Source organism: Anthonomus grandis, chromosome 4 (assembly GCF_022605725.1).
Source record: "Anthonomus grandis grandis chromosome 4, icAntGran1.3, whole genome shotgun sequence".
NCBI classification, from domain to species: domain Eukaryota; kingdom Metazoa; phylum Arthropoda; class Insecta; order Coleoptera; family Curculionidae; genus Anthonomus; species Anthonomus grandis.
Genome location: NC_065549.1, coordinates 15,589,678 through 15,605,457, shown reverse-complemented (window position 1 = coordinate 15,605,457; position 15,780 = coordinate 15,589,678). Strand labels below are relative to the sequence as shown.

Below are 15,780 nucleotides of genomic sequence, written 5' to 3'. Positions count from 1 at the left end.
GATAGGAAGCTAACACTTTAAAAATCCCTGTATTTTTGCTTGTTGTATTTCTGATAGATAAAATGAGTGGTACAGTTGTTTGTCGTCAGCACATTCTTTATTTTTGCATGTTTCTGTAGATGTTATTATGTCAATAGTGTAAATGAAAAAGAGGAGAGGGGACAGAATACAACCTTGAGGACTTCCAGACAGAATATTTACAGTTGATGATTCTTTGTTATTATATGGCATTTTTTGTTTCCTATAGCTTAAAAATGGTTTTACGAGTTAAACAGAATCATCATCAAAACCGTCGTATTTCAACTTTGCGAGGAGAAGCCGGTGATCGACCGTATCAAATGCTTTGGAGAAGTCCAATAATATAAGTACACTTATAAACTCTCACAAAGATATACCGTTGATCTTTTGACTGCAATAAAACACGCATTATTTATTGGGTCATAAAAAGACTCAAAATTATCATATCTGTGGTCAGAGCCGGATTAGAAATTTAATATTTACCTGTATTGCAAAATATTAACAGTATACAATTAATATAGTAGGTATAGGTAGTGTATAGGTACAATTAATGGCAAAAAAATGTGAATATGTGTATATATTTATATCTAAGTTCAGTCCGAATTAAAACCTGTGATCTTAGGTCTGTAAATATTATACCTAACTTATACGTCTGTAAGAACCTATCTAGGATCTAATTTAAATAAGAATAAATGAAGTGAACTAAGATTAAGGGAAGAGGATAGCAATAAAACATGCAGGCTCAGAAAGTGGCTTCGTTCAAAACTGTCTACTACTTTAAGTTAAAAATATAGCAGATTCTTTCCTGAATTACCACCAAGGCACTGACTCACAACTTTTTGAAAATTGGTTTGAATTCGGGTTTCTTAAAAATCTAAACTCTATTTCAGAAGTGTATAGAGCAATAAACTGGGGAATTCCGTTCTGTTTGGCTACATTTCGTGGTAGTTCATAGGCGCAGGTACTTATAATATTTATGAATTTAATTTTCACGGATTAAATGCCTTTATTTTGAAAGAGATTAAATACTAAATAAATACTTTTAATCCTTTTGTATAGGTACCTATCTTTTAACGCTTTGTAACATGCAAAAATGGGGTCAGGTAATATATACAGACTATAAATACTTTTAAATCATATTTTAAACGTTAGTAGTCACTGCTACGCTGTAGTGTAATCACAATATTATTATCCCAATATTTAAAAAATGGAGGTATTCAGTCCAACGAAAAGATGTACTAAAAATTCTCTACTATCGCTGAGTGAAAAAGTTATTATTTTAAATGTACATGATTGCATAAAACACGATTACCCTAGTTTTACTGTGCAAGAAATTGTTGAAAAATGTTCTCGAATGAGTGGAATTGGAAAGTCCACCATTTTCAAATTGTTGCGGGAAAGAAAAGTAGCAGGTCAAGTGGAATCTCCCAAGCAAAAGCCAGGACGACCTACAAAAGTCCTTGATGAAAATGCTAAATGTATAATTCGAAGAAAAGTTCACTCTTTTTATTTTAAAAAGGAAATACCCACCCTAGACAAAATTTTAATGGAGCTTGGCCGAGATGACAGTATTCCGTTGATAAGTAGAAAACTTTTATGGAAAACTTTAAAAAATATGGATTTTGCCTGGGAAAAGCATAACCGCAAAGCACTTTTACTGGAGAGCGACGAAATTGTTTGTTGGAGACGACAATACTTGAGAAGTATCAAGCAGTACCGCAGGGAGCAAAAGAAAGTTTTTTTATCTTGATGAGACGTGGATTAACGAAGGTTATATAGTCCAAAAAATGTGGCAAGACAAAAATATAACCAGTGCTCGCCAAGCTTTCATAGAAGGCCTGTCTACTGGTATTAAAGTACCTTCGGGAAAAGGAAAAAGACTTATAATCACACATATTGGAAGCGAAGAGGGATTTTTAAAAGAAGGTCTGCTAACCTTTGAGTCGACTCGCACAGGAGATTACCATGAAGACATGAACTCAGACGTTTTCGAGGACTATTTTGGTGAAATGATAAAATTTCTTCCGGCTAATTCGGTGGTGGTTATGGATAACGCAAGCTATCATTCACGGCGAATAGAGAAGACGCCAACTTCAAGTTGGAGAAAGCAAGAAATTATCGATTGGCTGACTGCAAAAGGTATTGCGTTTGAAGCAAATTTGATAAAAAAAGAACTGCTGGCAATAGCAAACATACACAAAACTCGTTTCATGAAATACGCCGTGGAAGATATAGCCGAAAAATATAATATAACTGTACTGCGCTTACCGCCATATCATTGCGAACTAAATCCTATAGAACTGATATGGGCGCAGGTAAAAGGATTTGTAGCAAGACAAAACATGACTTTTAAAATGAAAGATGTTAAGCTACTGTTTGATCAAGCCATTACGGAAGCGACACCAGAGAATTGGCGAAAAGCAGTCCAGCATGTAATTAAGCAAGAGGACAAAATGTGGGACAACCTCATCGATCAGACAGTCGATCCTTTAATTATAATGTCAAGAGGTGATGACAGTTCGTCAGATGACGAAGAAGACTACAATCTATTATAATTTAAAATTGTTATACACTGTTCAAAAAGTGCCAGATCCAAAAGTGACATTTTCAACTGTTTTACTCTACATATTATGTTCAATAAATTTGTGAAAAAAATATATTATTCCATTTAAACAAAAGTAACTTTCTAAAACAAAATAGCATTTAAGTACATTAATTATAAGGTAAAAAACAAGTCCCAGTTGCACGCCTTTGGCGAACCGTTTTCAATGTTTATCAGTGGGTAACAATGGGCAAAACTCATAAATTGACCCAAAACCGGGTGGCACTACCTGCAATCAACGAAAAGAAAGAATTTTACATGTATTTTTTCTAATTATTGCGTTTATGTCAGTGAGACAAGGAAGATCAGATATTTAGTTGCCGACGGCAATACTATTTTTGGCTCACAAATCTACCAGCTCATTACCTTTAATACCAGTATGAGCCTTAACCCATAGAAATGTTACTTTTTTGTTAAAAAAGGATAAATTATAAATTATAAAAGGTTTTTTTGGTTAAGACAATGCCTAGAAATGTTTTGTAAAAAAGATGGCAAGTATACGTTTAATTCTTCCGGATTTGACAAATTATTAGGTATTTATTTTGACTGCATGTTTAAGTTCTTGTTAACTTATTATTACCTGGGTTGTACTGTGATCTATTTTAAATAAATACTGCTATTATTCCAATATAATTTCTATAAAGTATTTATGAATCCGGTTCAAAGGACCAAATACATCCGTTCTATTCTCAAAACACGTTTTATCTGTCTTGTGGATACATTCCAAGCATCAAATGTAAAGAGCTCTACATAAATTTGCCCATTTAGGATACAATTTCTGTAAACAAAAACCGATGTAGAAAACATAACTATCTCTGATTTCATCGCGGTTAAACCTGACAACGTCGCGAGGGACAGGTGAGCAGTTCACGTCGGTACCTCGATCGAAACCGCACGCGTTTTACGTGGGTTCACACAAAAATACGAACGAATTGAATGGGCATTGGCATATGGTTTATTTAACCCATTTGGAGTGGACTAAGGGCTCGTGCCGCAGGGCCGAACTGGCCCCGAAGCCCCGTCCGTGGTGGAAAAAGTGAAACATTACCGGAATCCGGTAAAATTCCGCACCGTTACACGACTTTAGCCCCAAGGTATATTGAAAATCAGGTTAGGTTCCATAGGCTATACGGAGGTTCTTGTTTGGGTGACGAATGATGTGTTTTTTACTATGGGGATTGATGGTTCGAAGAAAACAGTTGGGGATTTTGCATTTTTTTATTATCGATGGCAGTATGTAATTGTTATTTTTGGACGAGTATTGATTATGACACAGCTGATTCAATTCCGGATTAAAATTAGGTCTTTAGGGCAGTCCAAGCAGGTCTGTATTAAATACATACATGGTTTTTTAATAAAGGAGAAAAGCCAAACTCTATATTTTTCTAATTAATTTTTTCCTGTAATTTTAATAGGATTCAAGCTATTAATAGTAATGTCAAGGGAATTTATTAGGCTAGGAAATGGTGTATGTCTCATTAATTTTGAATATTTGCGGGAGTAACGGATATTTTTTTTAAATCTTACATTTTAGAAGAAAAAGAGCATGACAATGTCCTGTATAATATGAATGTACTAGTTGTGCAGATTTAAGTTAAAAAAAAATCCATAAAATGGTAAATGGTACTACGAAATTTTTACTAGTTATACAGGGTGGTCAAGATTTTAACCACGAAATTTTGATCACGTATTCTATGCCAAAAATAAACCCTAGCTTGTCATATAAACACATGTCGAGAAATGCCTCCGAGATACAAGGTGTTAACAATATAAGAAAAAAATAATTTATGACTTTTACACTGCTTTAAATATTTTTTTCAAGAGTACTTTTTGCATATTTTTTGTTAATTGTACCAGTGGCGTCCGTACTGCATTGAGACTAAATATTTTTAGGCAAAACATGTTACGCCTTTTACTAGCCTTGTCTAGGGTGAATTCGCCAGTGGTCGGACAGTAAATGTAAAAGTTTAAATGTAAAACTTTAAATTGGCGCCAAAAATTGGTGTTCGTGTTCTTTACATAAAGGCTAAATAAGAATTTTTATGGGATCACTTATGAATTTTTTAAAAGTGTTATTAAAAAAATGTGCTTTTTCCCAGTGAACGGACAGCGCTAGCTAGTAGTCGACCAGGCTATGCCAGTTGACGGACAGGGCTAATATCGCACAGAGCCGTAATAAAAACATTATGAATTTAAGGATCTGAATAATACAAATCATGAAAAACAAAAAAATTAAAACTTTTCTTAAATAGAATAAATAAGTTTTATAAGTAACTCTCTAAAGGAGCAGAATCAAAAGATATAAAATAAATCTTTAAAAAGTCTAAAACGAAACCAATTACTTATTACAAGGATATAACTGGCAATAAAATAAATACATAGTATAAAATAAGTAGTAATAGTATAAAATTTCTAAAACAAAGAAACGACTGTTATTTATGCCTCAATACAAAGATTACAAATAAAATCCTGATATTGAACACCAGAATATTTTAAACCCTTCAATTTTGTACATCCCATATGATACCACCAAGGGCATGTCTCGCAACCAACATTTTTGTCATTTACGTCTTCGGCGTCACTGTCCAGAAGTTCCTCACAATGTACACACTTTTGCTTATTATTTTTGAAGTTAACAACTTCATTAAGAGTTTTTGCACTCAAAGGTTTTATATTTTTCAATGTTTGTTTGCCTGTCTTAGTTTCACCTTCATCTTTTTTTTTCTTCATAATGTTTCCTCCATTCATTAGATGATTTTGCACTTGGATAGTTACTATTTTGGTTCGTTTTGATTTTCTTTTCTAATGGTTTTGGAAACCTAAGATGTTTTTGAAAAGCTAACTCCACTTCTATTTTGTATTTTGTTTTCCTCTTACTTTATAATTTTCTTTTTTTATAACAGTTTTGTCCGGTGTATTTTTTTCTGTGGCTCCAATTACGTTAAGATCGGACGTGGATGGTTGAGGATCTTCATATACATTAACCACGCTTTGTAATAGAAGATTGTCCAAGATCACAATTTTGGGTTCGTCGTTAACAACTGGTTTCAACATTCCGTCAGAGCCAACCTCATACTCAACTTTCATCACATTCTCTATTAAATTTGGTTCGAACTCTTCATCATTATTAACTTCTGCTTTATGTTCCTCTAACATTTTGTCAGGACGCTCGACCTTATCTTCAGCATCATCTATTTTCAACATTATTATCATAATATTGCGCAGAACATCTATATCAATTCCATTTTCTACTAAATCCCGTTTCAAAATAGTTATCACTTTTGATGCACTTTCTATATCTTTTAAACTTATGGGACAAATGGATAGAGACCACAAGCCTTAAACCCAGTTTTTATGCAGTTCGGTATGTTTTGATGTTCTAAAACCTTAAAGAATATAGGACAAAACTTACTTTTAGTAACAATTTTACTGTGTTCTGATTGCCATTCTCGGACATATTGTCGCCAATATTCTTTCATAGGCCTGAATACTGACACATCTGCTGGCTGAATCAAATGCGTTGCATTTGGGGGAAATGCATAAAGGATAATTTGATTGTTATCACAAAAATGACTTACTTCCATAGATAAATGGGATAAATGGGTGACCATCCACTAAAAATAAAACAAGTCTCTGTATTTCTTGATCAGTCAACCAATTATTGAGGCTGTTGGCAACAAATTCAAAAAATATATCCGAACTCATCTAACCAGATTCAGATTTTGCCAAAACCCAATGTTCGAGCATGGAGGCCGTACATAAGGGAACACGACTACAGGGGGACATATTTTGCCATTGGCTGTAATTGTCATTAAAACCGTGAGATTCTCCTTCTCATTGCCTTTTTTTACATTATGACCTTTAAGGCCTAATATTTTGCCAGATTTAGGACAAAGACTAAAACCTGATTCGTCGGCATTTAGAATTCGACTCGAATCATTTAATAAATCAGTACAGCCACATTTTTCTAGATATTTTTCTAAATTATGGAACCATAACTTAATGTATTCTTCGTTTATTTTGGCTCTTGAAGAATTCAGTGATTCTGCTGACCTCATTGCCAATTTTGGGTGTCCTCTTAGAAATCTAGGAAACTATTTCTGGCCAGCGCGCCCATCTTTAAATGGTGTTTTAATGTTGCTATCTTTAACAATTTTTTGAACTGCTAGTAATAATTCCAATAATTCGTAAGTTGATAACCATGCTACTATTTTTTCTTCGTTATTGGCATTCAAAACTGGATCAGACCCTATACGACATTTAACGTCCATTTTTACAGCACCCTTAATGCGGTCCAGGACAGTCGACTTGGGAATACCATACTTGCGACAAATTTGCCGTAATTTTTGCCGTTGCGGACTTCCTGGCAGGCGGCAATTAAGCTAACTTTTGAATAAGCAGCTCTTCTTCGTTTTTTATTGAAATCCATCGCTTGTTTTTCATCTTGATTAAAAAAAAAACCTAAATTAGGGAAAAAACATCCAAAAAATTATGTGAACGAATACTGGAAAACAATACCAAAAACGAAAAATCCCAGTGGTCGTACATAAACATGTGTGCATTTCTTTGCATAACATGGTTTAAAAGAGTGTCCGTTCACTGGCTTATATAAACTAAGATGGTATTTTTCATTGTTAATAAAAAGAAAGACCAAGACATACTTTTTTCAAAACAGATAAAGATGGAAACATTAATGATAAAATTTACCTGTAAGCGGACACCTGTCTGACTACTGGAAATTTCGCAAAAGTTATATTAAAATAACTGACCACCACGTTTTTTAACGTAAATGAGAAAAATCTCGCTGTTTTAAGGAATAATTCGTATGTTTATACTATGACTAATATATAAAAGGCTAAAATTGACGTTTTAAGTCCTAATTAGGTATACTAACTTACCACACAAATGCACACTTCTGCAATTTTTTTGTAATTAACACCACGGACACTTAAACAGCTAATTTTTAACGGTCGTTTGTATATTGAATATTTAAGGTTATGTTGCTTAAAATGTGTGCGCGTATAACATAGATGGACAGTAACGTGCATCATATATAAATTTGGCGTTTATCTTATTATTTGAAATAACAGGCCATTTGTGTGCTAACTGGTTATGTCCGGCTTACTGGCGAAGTCAACCTATGTACTGATTTTTCCAAAAATAAAAAATTTCTCTTGCAATCCTCATTTAATTTGGAGCAAGTTCGGTCTACTTTTTTACATACGAGGCACCGTTTCCGAGGAAAAAAATAACATACATTCTAATGAACAAAATGGCTAAAATCTCATATAGGTATGTTAGCAATAAAAAGCTTACCACGGTTTTGTAGCAATTTTCTTATCTTAGACAAATTTAACACACCCACGCACACAAAACTGCTATTTTTAGGATAGAATAATTTATTTTAACAACGTAAATGACAGTTTTGGTTCCGTTTCTCCTTTCAATACATCATTAATAATAATCATTAAAAAAGCTGTAATTTCCTTATTATTGAAAGCAAAATGTGCCATGGAGAAAAAAAACTGTTGTCAGCTTGAAGTATTATTAATATTTAAAGGTTGCCAATAATTTGTCACAATGAGAGTAGGCGCGTTCTGATTTTAAGATTTTAGAAGATTTTTTTTCGGCAAACAACTCGGAGTCTTCAATTGAATACTGTGGCAAAATTTTTATGTGAAACTGCCCCACTATTATGTCGTTTTACATTTGCTTTTCTTACATAAGATGCTAAATATTGCGTTCGCAAATCATACGTTTCATTTCATAAAACTTAGTAAAGAGATTCATTATCTGTGCTTCAGAAATTTTGTCACACTCATATCTGCAATCATGGTCATATGGTTTTAACTCTTTTTTCGTTTTTTTTTCCTTTTTAGTTTTATGCTCTTTACCACTTAATTTAGCCCGCTGTCTTTCATTTACCCATGTTCTTCCTTCTTCTTGTGTTTTTTTGGAATCACTGTAATAAAAGCTAAACATTAATATTATTTTTTGTTAGCATCAAATAACATGCCATAATTACCACTAATAGAAGGTATATTTTCCACCCTACTATTTTCAAATTCAATACTCTCTGTAGACCCATCTGAAGGGTTGTTCATTATTATCTGGATCTATATTATAGCTTACTCTATGGCTTACTTTCTCTAAAAAATTTTTTTACTTAAGGTTTTAATTGAAACTACAAAATCCTAATAACTGTATTATTAATATCAATTTAATGTTATTTTATAATTCGAAATTTACCTGGAATTATGTCCTTTCTTACAAACACTAGAAACTGATTTATTACACTTCGAAAATTACACTTAACTTGCAAGTAACAACGTAGTACACTAACAATAAGCAGTCTAAGTAATAAAAACATTTAAATATTTATTGTGGCATAAGGGTCTAATTATTGTACTTGAATCATTTTGCCACTATGGGATAGTACTATGTTGCACTTATTGTTGTACTATGTTGATAGTACTACTGCAGCACTATGTTAACTTGGTTTTTTTACAGCTCAAAATATGGCGCAGTTAGTAAGAATTTTTTAGTTTTAACTATGAATATCTGCACTTGAATCATTTTTGTAAAAATGTCACTTTGGTCCTTACACCTTCAAATAATTGTTTTAAAAAAGGAAAATTTTCAAAGATATTTTAGCAAGCCATCATAGATTCGATTTACAAATAGGGACAAAGAAAATTGCCTTTAAACCATTTCTCTATTGAACACTGCCAGCAAAATTATGGAATCAATAAGAAAAAGCAGATTGATGTTGTGCTTAAGAAAACATAATATCTTGTAATAGTGCGCTAGATAATGATGAAAATTTTTTTATGTATCTTTGTTGATTTGGCATATTTCAATTAGTGAAAGGAATCGGTGTTAAAGGAATTGCTTTCGACGTATTGAAGTCTTATTCGTCGAATTCTACCCTCAGAGTAAGAAGCAATATAACTTAAAAACATTACTGAATAATCACAATACAAAATAAACATTTAACAGGCTCCTTTTCGAAAGTGAAAACATTATTGGCTCAAAGGATTTTTCTCTACATCAGTGCACATATGGAAAAAAATAAAAAGTTGAATTAATTATATATGTCTAAATTGCAATTGTGAAGTTTATTGTTGGCCTAAAAGAACGAAAGAAAACCAAAATTATGAATCCTCGAAATCCTGAAAATGTGCCTAATTTACTCTTTGAAGAACATCGTCTTGACAATTCCCGATTTAGAAAACAAATTCCCATTTAGAACCCACAATTTAACATTAGACTTCTACTTACTTAACGTGGCCAAAAAACACTTTAAGCGTTTTAGCCTTTTCGATCGCTGTCCTTCACCTAGTCCTATCAATTATGTACATCCGCATCTATTTTATCGTATGTTTGCATTGCTACTGTGATATTTTTGTTGTATATTTTGTATCCGTTTACTACCCCTTACTTTATAATTAATTCCATTTTATTTCTGTATTACTAGTATTAAGTTTTCATTATGTGCTCCTAAAATGCCACCGACAAACACTTTCTTTAGTAGGATATTTACGATGTTTATCAATTATTTATTATTTTACTAGTTCTAGTAAATTATTATCACCAAATCTTTATGTATTGTAAAATAATGTAAAAAAAAAGGAAAAGGGAAAGCATTGTTAAATTTACTTCCTTGTACAGCACAGAATAAGTGATTTGTATTTTATGTGTTTGCCAGTATAAAATCAGTACGATGTCTAGTGTGATAATCGTGTGCATGTCCAAAAACTTTTAATTTAAAAACAAAACTACACATCCTCCTAAATACCCTAAAATACGAGTAAAAAACCGAACTCACAGGTTGTACAGTAAATTACCTCAGTGGTTTCTTCTCCTAATCACTGCTTAATATTTTGACGCTACAGCACTAAGTGAAAATATCCAAATACACCCTTTTTATACGAAAAAGTTTCACCAAAAATTATCCTTAATACCTAAAAAATAGCGAAATTATTTATACGTTCTACAATAAAACATCTTGGTTAAATGTATGCAATTAAATAACCCTTGGGTAAATAAATATTAAGAAAGACTTTTATTGTATCAAGAAAGAGCATTTTTTTCACAAAAAATGCATTAAAATTTCATTAAAATAATGCATCTTTTTGCGAAAATTTACTCTTTTTCGGCAAAAATGTATTTTATGTAACCCAAAATACCCAGAAGTTGACAATAAAATATCTGTACACCCTAAAATCTATGCAATAAAATATTTTTTGGACACGAAAATATTAAAAAGCAATTTTTTTTATTAAAAATTCGCTCTTTTCGTCAAAATATTTTAAATTCCTTATAAGATCCTAAAAAATATTTATAGGTTTGGCTATAGAATACCTTTAGTTAAAAAAAAACTGTTTCAGCAAAAATTACTTATAAATTTCAAAAAAGCATCCAAAATTAAAATTATATTGAATTAATAAATTTGTTAATATACAAGCCTTTCTCTGAGTAAAATAACCAAGTTGGTATTAACCCTGCATGTCTTTGCCAACTTTAATTATCTCCCTGTATATATTTTATTCAAGAACGTCGTGTATTTAATCCGTACCCTAAACCATTTGTCTTCCTGTATAGACGTCTGAAAACTTAATTGGATAAAACAGCTTGGATTAAACCAAAGCAGACCATAAAATTACCTTCCAAGAAATCAAATTAAAAAAGAAAAAAACAAAACCCGAAAATTTAGACCTTGAAAGTTTCGGCAGCGCCTTGTTCACAGTTACAACATGTGTCCTAAAACGGCTTTTGTCTCTTTTGTATCCCCGGATGTAACAACATGTGTAATTCAGGAGAAAGAAAGCTTTGTTATTGTTAACAGGAATTTGAGAAAAGCTATTTTTAATTCCTCATTTTAAACTGTTTTCTTCGATCCATTAAGAACCATTTATTGCAAATTTAATTAATTATTCACATTCTTAATTAAAAAACTTGGGGGTAATTAAGGCATAGTCAGTGCTGAGGAATAATAACGCAAAATAGTATGTTATTCAATTGCCTGAGAATATTTTAAAGAGTAATTATAAGAAATTAAATGCTTTTATTATTGCTTTCTGAGTGGATTGTACTACAATGATAAATGATTTTTTTTCCAGGTATAAATATATTTTCATGAAATCATTATTATTTGCAAAAACCTTGACTGTGTCGAGATCATATCTGTGGAGTGCTATTTGGATGGATTAATAGATAAGAAAAGTTATACACATATGGTTATACACATCTCGGTTTTCATACAAAATCCAATCGAACGTCATCATGAGATTGAGCTGAACGAGTTAAAACTAATAAAAAGCTTATATCTATAGCCAATTAGATAAAATATCTTTACAATGAGATGCACTTCAAAAAATCTATTATAAGGGATTAACCCAATGCGAATGTACTGAAGGCCAAACAGTTTTTTAGTAAATGTTTTGATTAACAAGTACGAATATCTGTATTATCATTAGTCTTGGAAGTTCTGGAAAAAGCAAGCAAGTGGCAATCTGCCCATCATAATAGAATATGAATATCAATTTTTGTGTAGTAGCTAAGGAACAACACCTCTTTTCAAAGTCAATGTAGTCCGGAATGTTCCATTTATGAGCTACTTGCTTTAGAAAGTTAGTTACGCTCTGAGTACTAAACTGAGAGGTAGTTAAAGTAGTATTTGAAAAGCCTTACTGTGAACATCGTTAAGCTTTTAAGAACTGAAGTATTATTTATATCAATAGTGACACTAAAAACTTCCAGATTTTCGAGAAGACATTTACTCATCTTTCACTGGAAGTTAAATGGGATTCTTGAACAAGAAAGATCATTGTCAGTATCCTCAGGGAACCTAATTACACAATGAGATCAGGAAAAGGCAACAAAATGACTGCTAGTGAATCATATAATTTTAAGAGGACAGGATCAAGGGGCGAGATTTTTGTGGTAACAAAGAGATAATTCTATTGAGGCTGAAGAGGCTGACAGAATTTATGCCTTTTGAGCATATAAAGCAAGAAACTTTGGAAAATTCAATCAAACCTTTTTAGAAAAATCTGTTCAAATAGCAGTAATCTGTAGGCCGTTCTCCAAAACTCTCGACAAAAGTTTTATGGGGTCTAAGACCAAATTGCTCTTCAAAGATGAGGTGTATGCTACAAACCAAACCAATAAAAAACATCGTAGTTGTATTCAAGAGACCTATAGGATGAGCATTTGTGATCGATTGTTAAAGAGTTAAAAATTGACTTCAGGAAAATATGTACTAATATAAAAAAATCTCAGTTTTGAGTGAGCTACTGAAGATTTGTCACACCAGGACTTAATTGCTATCTACAGATGAAATGTTGCTGTGGATTTTACTAATCAATAGCCTGATCTAGAACGTAAATCTCAACAGCGAACCTATCAGAAAGATATTTTTGACGTGTATATCCAAGTATTCATTCATCCACAGAACGAATTATGAATATGATGTGCGGCAAAACTTAGCGACCAGGTCGTGTATGTCTTACATATAGAACTAGTGAGTTTACTACGAAATCTATTAATCTTCACTGTTACTTCGGAATTGTCGGAAAGAAATTTTTGTACCTTAATCATAGCCATAGATCGACGTCAAGTCGGTTGAATGTAATCAATAACAATAACATATAACAGACAAATCTGTAATAGATCACTTGTTTGGTAAAATTTATTGAATGTGGTGTCTTCCAATGCATTTTACAGCCAGTCTTTTCATTCTTATATAAGTCGACATAAACAGCAAACTTCCTTTATTTCTTTAATTACCTGTCATTATCTGTCATCACATTTAGACTGCTTGTTGAGTCAAAATCTCACCAATATGAAGTGTGTATGAACACATCTGATTTGAGCTCAGATTAATGATTTACTTAAGCTAAAGACTGAATTCTTTAGTTTTATGTACTGCTAGAAGATCTGCGTTTTAAGGGTCTGTCTTAGTTGTGGCGAAGTATCATGCCCCAACTCTAGTCTTTTTAATGATGATAATAAGGGACAAAAAGTTCAGAATGGTTTTTATGTCAGAAGTTCCTCATCCCTCCTCTAATGCACCAACAAGCTTTTATTATACACTCTTGGTTTATAGTTTGTTCACTTTCTGACAATTAGATTATCAATTCATACGTTTGGTAACATATACGAATTAGTTAGTATCATTTCCAATCTGTGAGTTCCAGGTCAGTTTATCAACAAGGATGTTATCAAGCTACTCGATTATCTGAACAAATTGTAGTCGTTTGCAGAAAAATATGGGATAGATAATTTTCTTCGTCCTTTGTTTCATGGTCTATTGCATAACTATCGGGATTAACACCAAACCTCAATGAAATGCCCCAGTTTTAGTGGTATTTCCAACTTCGATTAAATGCTTAGATATTGCCTCTACGACTAAATCATCACTGTAGCTCTGGTTATCCATGCCTTTCATGTTTAGCTCTTTGGAAAGTTTTGGAAGACGTCAATCATCTTTCAGAGCAAAAAGTCAAGCAATTCTCTCTGTGACAGCCATTTAGCATCTTCACTAAGTCACTATTAGGTATCTTAATATTAAATCTATTCACTATTTATATCATGAAGTCACCATTAAGGTAAACGGTAGGCTTAAGTTTCAGTGTTACTTGCAACTTTTATTAAATCCTTCTACCATCACTCCAGCCCTGTTTATTGATGCCTTCCCTATGTAACTGGTTTAAATTTTACCGATCTAAGCTCTGGGGGTCTGATTGGCTCAAACTGAAGGCTGTAGAAACAGTAAATTCTTTAGATTTGCGTTCTGCCAAGAGATCTGCTTTTTAAGAGTCTGCTTCAGTTGTTATTACATTGAAGTCTACATGCCCAATTCTAGTCTCTTTAATGACCATATTAAGGGGCGAATATTTCAGAATAGTTTTAATGTCAGCAGTTGCCCATCGCTCCTGTAATGCAGAGACAAGCATTTCTTCTCTTCTTGGTCTAGTTTCTTCAGTTTTTGGCAACTCTTAATCCGTAGGTTAACTTCAGTTTTCCACTGCCATACAGGATTTTGTTTGTATTATTTTCAATATGTGGGTTCCATTAATATCAAGGATGTTATCAAGCTACTGGACTACCTGAATAAATTGTAGTCGTAAGAATGTGGGAGAGATGATTGTCTTCATCCTTTTTCTTTTAGTGGATTATTGCATAACAAGAGATGCAAAGTTTAACGAAATGCTCTAGTTTTAGTGCTTTTTGTAACTTCGATGCTTAGGTTCTGCTACTACGACTTAATCATCACTGTAGCCCTGGTTACCGATGCATTCTCTGTTTAGCTCTTTTAAGAGTTGATCAGTCATCTCCTACAGCAATAAGGAAAGAACTTCTTCCTGTCACAGCCATTTAGCACCTTCATGATTGGACTTGTCTCTCACGAAGTATGTTATTGATCATTCTGTCCATCGTGTTTGTAACAATAAGTGTAAGTAAAAACATATTCACTGACTCAAGGTAGCTTTGTCAGAACAAAAGTAATCCTAATATGTCTTTGGAAAAGAACACTAATTCGTCTGTACATCTTTACGTGAAAATAGTCTTCCAGGAGATTTGGGTCTATGAAAATCAAGTACTCCTTCCACTGTTTGGTGATATTACTATATAATGTATATAATATTACTATGATGATATTAAGGTCGTAATTGGATAAACTCCCACCAAATTAGAGCTATAGGAGTTGCAGTCATTTGAAATCATGTTATATAAGTCAACATACTTTATAAACAATGCTTTCCGTTATAAATTCCATCGATAAGGATATATTTGTAAAAAATCAACTGAATGTTGTTGACTTTTCGATCACGTCTATTTTTAAGTAAAAATTATTGTCACTCGCAACCTAAAAAGTGGATTCTAATTTCCCAAACCAGTCGGCGAGCAACAAAATTTACACGCCTTTGCAGATATTTTTATGGCGATTTTAATATCGTCGTTGTTTGGATGAATGCCTAATAAAAAAAATGTTTCTTTCCGATGGCGGTAATTATATAGGAATTTTGTTATTACCCATTACCGCGCCCACGTTCATCTAAGTTAATTACTGGTAACTAGTTGTGTTCCAATGCAATAAAACGACAATTTTTTTTTCAGTATTTTTGAAGATTTTATTGGGTGAATATGTCTCA

The 15,780-nt window shown here is 32.7% G+C and overlaps 1 protein-coding gene across 4 annotated transcripts in view; it reads left to right on the top strand.

The window, feature by feature from the left end:
* Nucleotides 1-15,780, top strand: part of LOC126734862 (dystonin) — a 426,801-nt gene that overhangs the window by 99,725 nt on the left and 311,296 nt on the right. Inside the window, exon 1 of one of the 4 annotated variants that reach the window (XM_050438640.1) lies at nt 3,497-3,714. The exons of 2 other annotated variants lie outside the window; for them this stretch is intronic. The gene's annotated coding sequence lies outside the window, so the exon portion shown is untranslated. Of the gene's footprint in view, nt 1-3,496; nt 3,731-15,780 lie in introns of those variants that run through there. One more of the 4 variants, XM_050438641.1, reaches the window with a different exon arrangement.